Source organism: Helianthus annuus, chromosome 9, assembly GCF_002127325.2.
Source record: "Helianthus annuus cultivar XRQ/B chromosome 9, HanXRQr2.0-SUNRISE, whole genome shotgun sequence".
Taxonomy (NCBI): Eukaryota; Viridiplantae; Streptophyta; class Magnoliopsida; order Asterales; family Asteraceae; genus Helianthus; species Helianthus annuus.
Window position 1 is genome coordinate 68,684,992 of NC_035441.2, and position 16,811 is coordinate 68,701,802.

Here is a 16,811-nt window from a genome sequence, read left to right on the forward strand (position 1 = left end):
GCTAGTAACGTCGGATGTGTGAACCTCGCGCTTTGAAGACTCTAGGTCGTCTGATACTATGGGTCTAGGGCCCGTGGTGTCTGAATCACCAGTGTCGGACGAGTCCATGTGTCTGTAACATAAACACAAATATGCACAAATAATCAGTCATACAATCAGATAAACACATTAGTCACCAATTAAATAATCAAATAGTTCTCCTAGTCCCACTAGCCTCCCAGCCTCCCAGACTGATCTTCCTAGTCCCACTAGCCTCCCAGCCTCCCAGACTGCTCTTCCTAGTCCCACTAGCCTCCCAGCCTCCCAGACTGCTCTTCCTAGTCCCACTAGCCAATTCTCCCAGCCTCTCAGACTGCTCTTCCTAGTCCCACTAGCCGATTCTCCCAGCCTCCCAGACTGACTCCCTAGTCCCACTAGCCAACTACCTCGGCCTCCAAGACCGAGCCTCGGCCTCTCACACCGAGCCTCAGCCTCCCAGACTGAGCCTAAAAATAATAATTAAAATGTGCTCAACATTTGTTTGTAAAAACGTCTGGATCTGGACTTAAGTGGTATGCAGTGTAAAAATGTTTTCGTGAGAGCCCTAGTGATCATAGTCTAGACTCGAGAAGGAATCCTAGTTCGCTATGATCAGAGCTCTGATATCAAGCTGTCACACCCTGGCTTTGCGGAAGCGTGGTTGTTTTGGTGTGACTTCTTAATGTCACACCCCGACCACGTAGAACATACAAAACGTGGCGGAAACGTCGGGGAGTGTTGTAACAGAATCATTGTTTCATAACACATGGAAATTTAAATATTGTTTTATTGATTAAATGAACTCGTTGTTCTATTACAATCACATAAGTACAACTATGATCTTCCAAGTTTTAAAGTTGCTAAGGCACGAGTCCATCCTAAATGTAGCATGCATCAACAATCATCTCAAGACAGCACCTGAAACATGTGTAAAAATAGGTACGTCAGCATAAAAATGCCTGTGAGATACATAGGTTTTGTGAAAACGGAGTTCATGACTCATGTTTGAGAAAATGTTTAGTCATGAACTTTGTAAATTTGCTTTGTCTTGTAAATCATTTGAAAAACGATAGGATCAGGTGATATGTATAAATAAGAGAATAATGTATGGTTAACTGAATAACCATGTAAAATGAGTTTGTATCAGTTAAGTTGTTTGAAAGACAATGTTTAAATAAAACGTTTATGGTATATATAAAATATACCTTGGTTTTAAGAAAGTTGAATAAGTAATATATTAAAATATATTTCAGTTCCAATATTGTTAACCCAAGTGTACTAAATAACGCCACGGTATGTAATGCAATGAAAACACTTATATATAAGAAGTACCAGCGGCGTATCTACCATGTTTTCATCACATTTCACTCGTTCCGTTATCTAAACACTAACCAAAACTAAATCGTTTGATGGATAGTATATTAAATATACTTTAGTTGTTCAAAATAATAGTTTTCAGTAGTATATTACAAGTATACCTTGGATTTATAAATAACACATTAAACCATGTTTTAGTTTTGTAACTAACATATCAGTATATGCTTTGGATGTGATAAATAACATATTAAACTATGTTTTAGTTATGTAAGTAACATATCACAATATGCTTTGGATGATTACAAAATATATGTTGGTTCTGTACAATACCACACATGAGAGTATATCAAACTATACTTTTTGGGAGTATATCAAAATATACTTTAAAGGTGCGATTTAAGAATTCATTCAGACCTGGTGCATCAAACTACACCTTTGAGACTATAGGGATACCACAAAGGAAATCCCTATTTGGATGGAGAAACGAATTGGTTTCAGACATTCCATGACAACAGGAATGGGGTGTCTAATCCTATAGCGCTATATCATACTACCAATCGGTCTGGTGAACAAAATAGGTACTATTCCAACAATTACTTTTGTAATTTTTGAGAAATCAGTGTTTAAACCATAGATAGTCATTTAGTTTGTCAAAAGATAAATACTAACATGTATAATCAATTATACTTTGAAATCATGAAAATAACAGATAGGTACACATGCTTCACCCCAAAACAGTTTGGAAAACAGTAAAAGAGGGGAACTATGTACTCACCTGAGATTGCTTTGGATTCCTTGTATAATAACCGGATAATGCTAAAGATCACGGAATATCAACGGCACCTAATAGGTAGCTTATGTTAATATACCGGACCAAATCGGAAGGATCGGACAGTACGCGGGTTCGTAAACCAAACGAGTATGGAGACTCGTGTGATATGGCTTAGCAAAGCCTACATACTAAAATGAAACCTAATCTAAGTGCTTACGGTCCATCACGACCCGTTTAGGTAGCTTATGCTACCCTAACGCGTCGTTCGCGTAGAACGCGTTCGGGACGCCTAACATTGCGACCACACGGTATAACCTCGGAAGGTTATAGCTATGGTCACCTAATGTGTTTGGTCGGGTCCTAATGACCGACCAAATGGGTCGGGTTCGAAAGTATAAGCGATGGTTTAAATCGCTTACCTTACGACCCTATATAAGCACTAAACTAAAAGTGACGAGCTAAGCATGTTAGAACATGCTTAACTAAGTTTAGAAACAGGTTTGGCATCAAAACAAACGGCTTTGATGCCCACGAGTAGTTTGGTTACAAAATACGCAAGAATGCGCATTTTGGCCGAAACTACGACTCGTCACTGGGCCTAGTTAACGTGGTGATCAGTAGGTATAGTCACTACGGACTATAACCATCGTGATCACGCTCACGTTATGAAGTTCCATGAACTTCGCATCGACCATAAGCTGGTCAATGCAGAAAGTCAACAAAACGTTGACTTTCGGACTCGAAAAGCGAATAAAAGAGCGAAAGAAGACTTACGGAGGGTCCCCGAGTGCTAATCAAGACCAAATAGCTCAGGTATGAAACAATGGTTTCAACTTAGAGCTCTAAGATCTGATTTTGTGAATTTTACACTAAAGGGGGGGGGGTATTTATAGGAAAAGTGGAACCGTTAGGATCGTTTTATCGAATATCGTGCCTTGATCTCGTGCGTACATGTGTCCAAGTGGATAAGTTCAGTGAACTTGACCCTTGGCTCTTCGTTGGGTGAAAAGGCATCGCCCCTTGATCGAACGAAAGGCCAGATTCTGCATTAAAAGCAAAATCTTCTGTCAGACATGTTCACGCGGCCCGCCTCATGTTTTGGGCAATCTTTACGCGGGCCGCCTGGCCCCTCTGATCTGCACCACTTGCAGAATTTACACTTTTGGTCCCTGTTGCGTGTTTAAGCTATTTCCAGCCCTTCTAAGACCTGTAAAGCCATCTTTAAAGCCCTAAAATGATGCCTAAACATTGTGGATATGAAACATGCCCAAAAATATGTCGGATGTCGGTTCGTTTGGCCGTACGATCGCGATGTTCGCTTAATTACGACGGAATGCGCATAAGCGTGAAAGACGATCCAAATGACGCGACAAATGGATTTTTCTCATGCCAAACACTAAGGCATAATATTAGGATGCTTACATAAATTTTTGGATGTCCGGATGTATTCAGAACGTGAGTTATGCGCGAAAGTGCAAACTTATGCACTTTTTGACACTTTTAGTCCCTGAATGATCCAAAAGTTTGTTTTAGCATACCAAACCCCTCAAAGCCTATTTCTAAGCTATGTAAAGGATATATATGGTATGTTTAACTTATGGACATGTTCCGGAATGTTCGTTACAGTTCAAATTGGCATACTTTCGCAGTTTGTCAAGTTTAGTCCCTGTAAGCGAATTAACTTGTTTTTGCCATACCAATGCCTTCCAAACTTATTTCTAAGTTATGTAAAGGTTATTTAAGGTATGTTAAGTGTATGATGGTCTCCCGGAGTATTTGTCGCATTAAACTGAGTACGTTTATGCACCAGTTTGCGTATAATTCTCCAGAAAGTGTTGTAGAGTATGAAATTGAACAAGAATTGATATGTGCAAAGCATACACATATTTATACAAATCCCAAGTATGAAATACAATATTTCCTTGGTTTGGCATTTGTTTGATGGTTGAAGTGACACAGGTGTCACAGTCTCCCCTACTTTAGGAAATTTCGTCCCGAAATTTAATTCTAGAGGAAACTCGTGAGGACAGCTGTGAAGGTTTCGCCTTATAATAGATCCATTGAACCCTTAGGTAAAACTCTGGGCCATGTTAGGATTCTTAGCGAATTTGTTAACCCTCAGAGTGAATTCCTTGAAATAGTAAAACATGAAATTTTGAACTACTGATTGACGAACGTTTCTTATGAAGGCTTATCATAGGGAAACTTGGTGTGTGATTGAGATCAGAATTGGGGGAGTGTGAGAATAAATGACATTGGTCGAGGTCCGAGATTTCTCCCATATCATTATTCTTGTCACTAGGTCTTAACACATGATGAAACTTCATGTGGTTCCTGTGCACTGAATTCCATAATTATGTAGGCCTCCATAATTACGTAATTCCTTGCACAGTCCGCACAGTCCATTTCATAATCCGTAGGAAAATTACTTGAATAAATATGAAGCGATTTGACTAGACCACCAAAGGATCCTTTTAATTCGATCAACGAACGATCTTTTAACTAGATCAACACATGATCTTCTTAACTAGACCGTCGTACGATCTCTTTAAATAGACCGCTTAAGGGATCATTTTTATATCATCACATGATATTTCTAATCAGATTTTCAAAATCAATCTGTTTAAGCAGACCTTTCAAGAGGTCCAATTATAGAATAATACTTTATAACCCGAGGGACTTAACTACACTGTTGAAATCCATTAAGGGTTTAAGATAGTATCTTTGGATATCCCATTATGAATCTCTCGTATGAAGATATGAAAGATTCTATGAGGATTTGGATGGATCACATACAACCACAAAACATGTAAGAAAATACATAAGCACAAATTTAGTTAACTTGATTCTTTATTTTGTTATCCTTAGGTATGGATATTAAGGCACACTAGGAATCCAACCTATGGATTTCATTTGGCACTTTAACGATTTATGAAGATCTATCTATAAAGATAGAGGGATTCTCAATAAGTGTTTGACTTTGTTTCTTAAAAGAAACGAGAGTTTAAGGTTCTTGGGGAGATCACAAGTGATCATAATATGACAGAACCATACGAGTAGTTTGTCGTTGGGCTGACATCATAAAGTTGCATCAAGCATTCACACAAACGCATAAATTTTGCAGAAATAAAAACAACAAATCTTTATTTATGTGGCAACGGATTTGTCTTGAAGTGTCAAAAGATAGCAACTAAGGAAATACAAAACACTAATTGTTCACTGCTGCATCATTGTTCATGTTTGCCTCATTGATGTTGAACACTCGTCCACGCGCTGGAGGTATGTTAACAAGCCTTGGGCAATTGTTCCTGTAGTGGGTAAGGTCACCACAGTTATAACATGACCCTGGGGGGAACCGTGCTTGAACAGCAGTAGGGTTTGCAGCAGCTTGATTTGCATAACGACAAACATTGATCAAATGTCCCAACCGCCCACAGTGGGTACATTTGTGACACTGCTCTTGCTCTAGATGATGACGGTTGCATTTGTTGCACAACGGTGCAGTACCAACATAGTTTTGTCTTTTACGAGGTTGTGTTGGCTGGTTTGGTGCAACTTGTTTGTCTTGAGCAGTTACAGCGTAGCTTTGAGAGGCTTTGCGCTTTTTCTTCTTGGACACCTCAGCACTTTCTTCCTTTGGTTCCACATGAGCAGTCTTGTCAGATGGTCTTAGGTCGCCCTTCCGAAACAGCTTGCGCTTCCTGATTTGGGATTCAGTCAGAGTGGCAGCCAATTCAATGGCTTGTCTGACAGTAGTAGGGTTGCTGCCAGTAACGATGTCCTGAACTACGTCAGGAAGCCCATCAATGTATTTCTCAATCGCCTTATCCAGAGGCGTAACCATAGTAGGGCATAACAAGCTCAATTCCTCATAGCGATCAGTATAGTCTCGATGTTCCCCACTGTCTTGCTTTAAATCATCAAATTCCCTTTCTAGAGCCCTAAGCTCATGACGAGGACAGAACTCCTTCATCATAAGAGCCCTAAGCTCGGCCCAAGTCTGTGCTAATGCAACCTCTGCACCGCGGTCTCTCATAACCCCGTTCCACCATGTAAGAGCCCTCTTCTGAAACACACTCGAAGAAAACTCGACCTTGCGATTTTCAGGACACTGAACGTGACGGAAAGTATTCTCAATGCTCTCGAACCATTGAAGAAGCTCAGTTGCTCCCTCAGAACCATTGAACTTGAGCGGTTTAGCTGAGTTAAAAATCTTGAAATTGCATGGAGCATTGTTGTTGTTGTTGATGGCTTGAGTTATTTGAGCATAAAGAATTGGGAAGGCAGCAGCCATTTGTTGCGCGATGATTTCCGCCAGTTCGGCATTCGCCATCTGATTGTCACGTCGAGGAGGCATTCTAAAAGAGGAAACATGAGAGGAAACGAGTGAGAGAATTAGACGAAAAGAATGAGATGAAACAAATCTGATGAAAGCAAGGATAGTGGCCGTCTGTCTGTTACTACAAAGCAACAAACGACCTGGTGATTAATCAAAGCAAATAGGTCAAAATAATGTATCGCGAAGACATGCTCGCCTATAAGTGGACACTCACCCCAAGAGTTCCCAGGTAAGAGTGACTGGTCCGATTATGTGGATTTGTACGAACACTCTAGCCTTAGACAGAAAACTCAGGGTACAGGCACCCACCCTTCCAGTTTGCATGTGTTCACAATATTTAGACCAACTTTGACGAGAGTTTTGAAAATTCAAAGGGGTTCAAAACCTTATAACAGAGGGTTCAAAACCTAGTAATCAATCATCCTAGAACAGATGATTAGTTTTCAAAGCGGTTTTGAAATTTATGTTCTTGTTGCGGTCGTCGCCTAAGGATAGGTGACGGTGTTGTTTTATGACTAAACGCAAGTAAACTCGCGTTAGGGTCCTAGGAAGGTTATAGACTAGGTCAAAGCATTACTAATAACCTAATTCCCTATAACCATGAGCTCTGATACCAACTTTTCTGTCACACCCCGACCACGTAGAACATACAAAACGTGGCGGAAACGTCGGGGAGTGTTGTAACAGAATCATTGTTTCATAACACATGGAAATTTAAATATTGTTTTATTGATTAAATGAACTCGTTGTTCTATTACAATCACATAAGTACAACTATGATCTTCCAAGTTTTAAAGTTGCTAAGGCACGAGTCCATCCTAAATGTAGCATGCATCAACAATCATCTCAAGACAGCACCTGAAACATGTGTAAAAATAGGTACGTCAGCATAAAAATGCCTGTGAGATACATAGGTTTTGTGAAAACGGAGTTCATGACTCATGTTTGAGAAAATGTTTAGTCATGAACTTTGTAAATTTGCTTTGTCTTGTAAATCATTTGAAAAACGATAGGATCAGGTGATATGTATAAATAAGAGAATAATGTATGGTTAACTGAATAACCATGTAAAATGAGTTTGTATCAGTTAAGTTGTTTGAAAGACAATGTTTAAATAAAACGTTTATGGTATATATAAAATATACCTTGGTTTTAAGAAAGTTGAATAAGTAATATATTAAAATATATTTCAGTTCCAATATTGTTAACCCAAGTGTACTAAATAACGCCACGGTATGTAATGCAATGAAAACACTTATATATAAGAAGTACCAGCGGCGTATCTACCATGTTTTCATCACATTTCACTCGTTCCGTTATCTAAACACTAACCAAAACCAAATCGTTTGATGGATAGTATATTAAATATACTTTAGTTGTTCAAAATAATAGTTTTTAGTAGTATATTACAAGTATACCTTGGATTTATAAATAACACATTAAACCATGTTTTAGTTTTGTAACTAACATATCAGTATATGCTTTGGATGTGATAAATAACATATTAAACTATGTTTTAGTTATGTAAGTAACATATCACAATATGCTTTGGATGATTACAAAATATATGTTGGTTCTGTACAATACCACACATGAGAGTATATCAAACTATACTTTTTGGGAGTATATCAAAATATACTTTAAAGGTGCGATTTAAGAATTCATTCAGACCTGGTGCATCAAACTACACCTTTGAGACTATAGGGATACCACAAAGGAAATCCCTATTTGGATGGAGAAACGAATTGGTTTCAGACATTCCATGACAACAGGAATGGGGTGTCTAATCCTATAGCGCTATATCATACTACCAATCGGTCTGGTGAACAAAATAGGTACTATTCCAACAATTACTTTTGTAATTTTTGAGAAATCAGTGTTTAAACCATAGATAGTCATTTAGTTTGTCAAAAGATAAATACTAACATGTATAATCAATTATACTTTGAAATCATGAAAATAACAGATAGGTACACATGCTTCACCCCAAAACAGTTTGGAAAACAGTAAAAGAGGGGAACTATGTACTCACCTGAGATTGCTTTGGATTCCTTGTATAATAACCGGATAATGCTAAAGATCACGGAATATCAACGGCACCTAATAGGTAGCTTATGTTAATATACCGGACCAAATCGGAAGGATCGGACAGTACGCGGGTTCGTAAACCAAACGAGTATGGAGACTCGTGTGATATGGCTTAGCAAAGCCTACATACTAAAATGAAACCTAATCTAAGTGCTTACGGTCCATCACGACCCGTTTAGGTAGCTTATGCTACCCTAACGCGTCGTTCGCGTAGAACGCGTTCGGGACGCCTAACATTGCGACCACACGGTATAACCTCGGAAGGTTATAGCTATGGTCACCTAATGTGTTTGGTCGGGTCCTAATGACCGACCAAATGGGTCGGGTTCGAAAGTATAAGCGATGGTTTAAATCGCTTACCTTACGACCCTATATAAGCACTAAACTAAAAGTGACGAGCTAAGCATGTTAGAACATGCTTAACTAAGTTTAGAAACAGGTTTGGCATCAAAACAAACGGCTTTGATGCCCACGAGTAGTTTGGTTACAAAATACGCAAGAATGCGCATTTTGGCCGAAACTACGACTCGTCACTGGGCCTAGTTAACGTGGTGATCAGTAGGTATAGTCACTACGGACTATAACCATCGTGATCACGCTCACGTTATGAAGTTCCATGAACTTCGCATCGACCATAAGCTGGTCAATGCAGAAAGTCAACAAAACGTTGACTTTCGGACTCGAAAAGCGAATAAAAGAGCGAAAGAAGACTTACGGAGGGTCCCCGAGTGCTAATCAAGACCAAATAGCTCAGGTATGAAACAATGGTTTCAACTTAGAGCTCTAAGATCTGATTTTGTGAATTTTACACTAAAGGGGGGGGGGTATTTATAGGAAAAGTGGAACCGTTAGGATCGTTTTATCGAATATCGTGCCTTGATCTCGTGCGTACATGTGTCCAAGTGGATAAGTTCAGTGAACTTGACCCTTGGCTCTTCGTTGGGTGAAAAGGCATCGCCCCTTGATCGAACGAAAGGCCAGATTCTGCATTAAAAGCAAAATCTTCTGTCAGACATGTTCACGCGGCCCGCCTCATGTTTTGGGCAATCTTTACGCGGGCCGCCTGGCCCCTCTGATCTGCACCACTTGCAGAATTTACACTTTTGGTCCCTGTTGCGTGTTTAAGCTATTTCCAGCCCTTCTAAGACCTGTAAAGCCATCTTTAAAGCCCTAAAATGATGCCTAAACATTGTGGATATGAAACATGCCCAAAAATATGTCGGATGTCGGTTCGTTTGGCCGTACGATCGCGATGTTCGCTTAATTACGACGGAATGCGCATAAGCGTGAAAGACGATCCAAATGACGCGACAAATGGATTTTTCTCATGCCAAACACTAAGGCATAATATTAGGATGCTTACATAAATTTTTGGATGTCCGGATGTATTCAGAACGTGAGTTATGCGCGAAAGTGCAAACTTATGCACTTTTTGACACTTTTAGTCCCTGAATGATCCAAAAGTTTGTTTTAGCATACCAAACCCCTCAAAGCCTATTTCTAAGCTATGTAAAGGATATATATGGTATGTTTAACTTATGGACATGTTCCGGAATGTTCGTTACAGTTCAAATTGGCATACTTTCGCAGTTTGTCAAGTTTAGTCCCTGTAAGCGAATTAACTTGTTTTTGCCATACCAATGCCTTCCAAACTTATTTCTAAGTTATGTAAAGGTTATTTAAGGTATGTTAAGTGTATGATGGTCTCCCGGAGTATTTGTCGCATTAAACTGAGTACGTTTATGCACCAGTTTGCGTATAATTCTCCAGAAAGTGTTGTAGAGTATGAAATTGAACAAGAATTGATATGTGCAAAGCATACACATATTTATACAAATCCCAAGTATGAAATACAATATTTCCTTGGTTTGGCATTTGTTTGATGGTTGAAGTGACACAGGTGTCACAGTCTCCCCTACTTTAGGAAATTTCGTCCCGAAATTTAATTCTAGAGGAAACTCGTGAGGACAGCTGTGAAGGTTTCGCCTTATAATAGATCCATTGAACCCTTAGGTAAAACTCTGGGCCATGTTAGGATTCTTAGCGAATTTGTTAACCCTCAGAGTGAATTCCTTGAAATAGTAAAACATGAAATTTTGAACTACTGATTGACGAACGTTTCTTATGAAGGCTTATCATAGGGAAACTTGGTGTGTGATTGAGATCAGAATTGGGGGAGTGTGAGAATAAATGACATTGGTCGAGGTCCGAGATTTCTCCCATATCATTATTCTTGTCACTAGGTCTTAACACATGATGAAACTTCATGTGGTTCCTGTGCACTAAATTCCATAATTATGTAGGCCTCCATAATTACGTAATTCCTTGCACAGTCCGCACAGTCCATTTCATAATCCGTAGGAAAATTACTTGAATAAATATGAAGCGATTTGACTAGACCACCAAAGGATCCTTTTAATTCGATCAACGAACGATCTTTTAACTAGATCAACACATGATCTTCTTAACTAGACCGTCGTACGATCTCTTTAAATAGACCGCTTAAGGGATCATTTTTATATCATCACATGATATTTCTAATCAGATTTTCAAAATCAATCTGTTTAAGCAGACCTTTCAAGAGGTCCAATTATAGAATAATACTTTATAACCCGAGGGACTTAACTACACTGTTGAAATCCATTAAGGGTTTAAGATAGTATCTTTGGATATCCCATTATGAATCTCTCGTATGAAGATATGAAAGATTCTATGAGGATTTGGATGGATCACATACAACCACAAAACATGTAAGAAAATACATAAGCACAAATTTAGTTAACTTGATTCTTTATTTTGTTATCCTTAGGTATGGATATTAAGGCACACTAGGAATCCAACCTATGGATTTCATTTGGCACTTTAACGATTTATGAAGATCTATCTATAAAGATAGAGGGATTCTCAATAAGTGTTTGACTTTGTTTCTTAAAAGAAACGAGAGTTTAAGGTTCTTGGGGAGATCACAAGTGATCATAATATGACAGAACCATACGAGTAGTTTGTCGTTGGGCTGACATCATAAAGTTGCATCAAGCATTCACACAAACGCATAAATTTTGCAGAAATAAAAACAACAAATCTTTATTTATGTGGCAACGGATTTGTCTTGAAGTGTCAAAAGATAGCAACTAAGGAAATACAAAACACTAATTGTTCACTGCTGCATCATTGTTCATGTTTGCCTCATTGATGTTGAACACTCGTCCACGCGCTGGAGGTATGTTAACAAGCCTTGGGCAATTGTTCCTGTAGTGGGTAAGGTCACCACAGTTATAACATGACCCTGGGGGGAACCGTGCTTGAACAGCAGTAGGGTTTGCAGCAGCTTGATTTGCATAACGACAAACATTGATCAAATGTCCCAACCGCCCACAGTGGGTACATTTGTGACACTGCTCTTGCTCTAGATGATGACGGTTGCATTTGTTGCACAACGGTGCAGTACCAACATAGTTTTGTCTTTTACGAGGTTGTGTTGGCTGGTTTGGTGCAACTTGTTTGTCTTGAGCAGTTACAGCGTAGCTTTGAGAGGCTTTGCGCTTTTTCTTCTTGGACACCTCAGCACTTTCTTCCTTTGGTTCCACATGAGCAGTCTTGTCAGATGGTCTTAGGTCGCCCTTCCGAAACAGCTTGCGCTTCCTGATTTGGGATTCAGTCAGAGTGGCAGCCAATTCAATGGCTTGTCTGACAGTAGTAGGGTTGCTGCCAGTAACGATGTCCTGAACTACGTCAGGAAGCCCATCAATGTATTTCTCAATCGCCTTATCCAGAGGCGTAACCATAGTAGGGCATAACAAGCTCAATTCCTCATAGCGATCAGTATAGTCTCGATGTTCCCCACTGTCTTGCTTTAAATCATCAAATTCCCTTTCTAGAGCCCTAAGCTCATGACGAGGACAGAACTCCTTCATCATAAGAGCCCTAAGCTCGGCCCAAGTCTGTGCTAATGCAACCTCTGCACCGCGGTCTCTCATAACCCCGTTCCACCATGTAAGAGCCCTCTTCTGAAACACACTCGAAGAAAACTCGACCTTGCGATTTTCAGGACACTGAACGTGACGGAAAGTATTCTCAATGCTCTCGAACCATTGAAGAAGCTCAGTTGCTCCCTCAGAACCATTGAACTTGAGCGGTTTAGCTGAGTTAAAAATCTTGAAATTGCATGGAGCATTGTTGTTGTTGTTGATGGCTTGAGTTATTTGAGCATAAAGAATTGGGATGGCAGCAGCCATTTGTTGCGCGATGATTTCCGCCAATTCGGCATTCGCCATCTGATTGTCACGTCGAGGAGGCATTCTAAAAGAGGAAACATGAGAGGAAACGAGTGAGAGAATTAGACGAAAAGAATGAGATGAAACAAATCTGATGAAAGCAAGGATAGTGGCCGTCTGTCTGTTACTACAAAGCAACAAACGACCTGGTGATTAATCAAAGCAAATAGGTCAAAATAATGTATCGCGAAGACATGCTCGCCTATAAGTGGACACTCACCCCAAGAGTTCCCAGGTAAGAGTGACTGGTCCGATTATGTGGATTTGTACGAACACTCTAGCCTTAGACAGAAAACTCAGGGTACAGGCACCCACCCTTCCAGTTTGCATGTGTTCACAATATTTAGACCAACTTTGACGAGAGTTTTGAAAATTCAAAGGGGTTCAAAACCTTATAACAGAGGGTTCAAAACCTAGTAATCAATCATCCTAGAACAGATGATTAGTTTTCAAAGCGGTTTTGAAATTTATGTTCTTGTTGCGGTCGTCGCCTAAGGATAGGTGACGGTGTTGTTTTATGACTAAACGCAAGTAAACTCGCGTTAGGGTCCTAGGAAGGTTATAGACTAGGTCAAAGCATTACTAATAACCTAATTCCCTATAACCATGAGCTCTGATACCAACTTTTCTGTCACACCCCGACCACGTAGAACATACAAAACGTGGCGGAAACGTCGGGGAGTGTTGTAACAGAATCATTGTTTCATAACACATGGAAATTTAAATATTGTTTTATTGATTAAATGAACTCGTTGTTCTATTACAATCACATAAGTACAACTATGATCTTCCAAGTTTTAAAGTTGCTAAGGCACGAGTCCATCCTAAATGTAGCATGCATCAACAATCATCTCAAGACAGCACCTGAAACATGTGTAAAAATAGGTACGTCAGCATAAAAATGCCTGTGAGATACATAGGTTTTGTGAAAACGGAGTTCATGACTCATGTTTGAGAAAATGTTTAGTCATGAACTTTGTAAATTTGCTTTGTCTTGTAAATCATTTGAAAACCGATAGGATCAGGTGATATGTATAAATAAGAGAATAATGTATGGTTAACTGAATAACCATGTAAAATGAGTTTGTATCAGTTAAGTTGTTTGAAAGACAATGTTTAAATAAAACGTTTATGGTATATATAAAATATACCTTGGTTTTAAGAAAGTTGAATAAGTAATATATTAAAATATATTTCAGTTCCAATATTGTTAACCCAAGTGTACTAAATAACGCCACGGTATGTAATGCAATGAAAACACTTATATATAAGAAGTACCAGCGGCGTATCTACCATGTTTTCATCACATTTCACTCGTTCCGTTATCTAAACACTAACCAAAACCAAATCGTTTGATGGATAGTATATTAAATATACTTTAGTTGTTCAAAATAATAGTTTTCAGTAGTATATTACAAGTATACCTTGGATTTATAAATAACACATTAAACCATGTTTTAGTTTTGTAACTAACATATCAGTATATGCTTTGGATGTGATAAATAACATATTAAACTATGTTTTAGTTATGTAAGTAACATATCACAATATGCTTTGGATGATTACAAAATATATGTTGGTTCTGTACAATACCACACATGAGAGTATATCAAACTATACTTTTTGGGAGTATATCAAAATATACTTTAAAGGTGCGATTTAAGAATTCATTCAGACCTGGTGCATCAAACTACACCTTTGAGACTATAGGGATACCACAAAGGAAATCCCTATTTGGATGGAGAAACGAATTGGTTTCAGACATTCCATGACAACAGGAATGGGGTGTCTAATCCTATAGCGCTATATCATACTACCAATCGGTCTGGTGAACAAAATAGGTACTATTCCAACAATTACTTTTGTAATTTTTGAGAAATCAGTGTTTAAACCATAGATAGTCATTTAGTTTGTCAAAAGATAAATACTAACATGTATAATCAATTATACTTTGAAATCATGAAAATAACAGATAGGTACACATGCTTCACCCCAAAACAGTTTGGAAAACAGTAAAAGAGGGGAACTATGTACTCACCTGAGATTGCTTTGGATTCCTTGTATAATAACCGGATAATGCTAAAGATCACGGAATATCAACGGCACCTAATAGGTAGCTTATGTTAATATACCGGACCAAATCGGAAGGATCGGACAGTACGCGGGTTCGTAAACCAAACGAGTATGGAGACTCGTGTGATATGGCTTAGCAAAGCCTACCTACTAAAATGAAACCTAATCTAAGTGCTTACGGTCCATCACGACCCGTTTAGGTAGCTTATGCTACCCTAACGCGTCGTTCGCGTAGAACGCGTTCGGGACGCCTAACATTGCGACCACACGGTATAACCTCGGAAGGTTATAGCTATGGTCACCTAATGTGTTTGGTCGGGTCCTAATGACCGACCAAATGGGTCGGGTTCGAAAGTATAAGCGATGGTTTAAATCGCTTACCTTACGACCCTATATAAGCACTAAACTAAAAGTGACGAGCTAAGCATGTTAGAACATGCTTAACTAAGTTTAGAAACAGGTTTGGCATCAAAACAAACGGCTTTGATGCCCACGAGTAGTTTGGTTACAAAATACGCAAGAATGCGCATTTTGGCCGAAACTACGACTCGTCACTGGGCCTAGTTAACGTGGTGATCAGTAGGTATAGTCACTACGGACTATAACCATCGTGATCACGCTCACGTTATGAAGTTCCATGAACTTCGCATCGACCATAAGCTGGTCAATGCAGAAAGTCAACAAAACGTTGACTTTCGGACTCGAAAAGCGAATAAAAGAGCGAAAGAAGACTTACGGAGGGTCCCCGAGTGCTAATCAAGACCAAATAGCTCAGGTATGAAACAATGGTTTCAACTTAGAGCTCTAAGATCTGATTTTGTGAATTTTACACTAAAGGGGGGGGGGTATTTATAGGAAAAGTGGAACCGTTAGGATCGTTTTATCGAATATCGTGCCTTGATCTCGTGCGTACATGTGTCCAAGTGGATAAGTTCAGTGAACTTGACCCTTGGCTCTTCGTTGGGTGAAAAGGCATCGCCCCTTGATCGAACGAAAGGCCAGATTCTGCATTAAAAGCAAAATCTTCTGTCAGACATGTTCACGCGGCCCGCCTCATGTTTTGGGCAATCTTTACGCGGGCCGCCTGGCCCCTCTGATCTGCACCACTTGCAGAATTTACACTTTTGGTCCCTGTTGCGTGTTTAAGCTATTTCCAGCCCTTCTAAGACCTGTAAAGCCATCTTTAAAGCCCTAAAATGATGCCTAAACATTGTGGATATGAAACATGCCCAAAAATATGTCGGATGTCGGTTCGTTTGGCCGTACGATCGCGATGTTCGCTTAATTACGACGGAATGCGCATAAGCGTGAAAGACGATCCAAATGACGCGACAAATGGATTTTTCTCATGCCAAACACTAAGGCATAATATTAGGATGCTTACATAAATTTTTGGATGTCCGGATGTATTCAGAACGTGAGTTATGCGCGAAAGTGCAAACTTATGCACTTTTTGACACTTTTAGTCCCTGAATGATCCAAAAGTTTGTTTTAGCATACCAAACCCCTCAAAGCCTATTTCTAAGCTATGTAAAGGATATATATGGTATGTTTAACTTATGGACATGTTCCGGAATGTTCGTTACAGTTCAAATTGGCATACTTTCGCAGTTTGTCAAGTTTAGTCCCTGTAAGCGAATTAACTTGTTTTTGCCATACCAATGCCTTCCAAACTTATTTCTAAGTTATGTAAAGGTTATTTAAGGTATGTTAAGTGTATGATGGTCTCCCGGAGTATTTGTCGCATTAAACTGAGTACGTTTATGCACCAGTTTGCGTTAATTCTCCAGAAAGCGTTGTAGAGTATGAAATTGAACAAGAATTGATATGTGCAAAGCATACACATATTTATACAAATCCCAAGTATGAAATACAATTTTCCTTGGTTTGGCATTTGTTTGATGGTTGAAGTGACACAGGTGTCACAGTC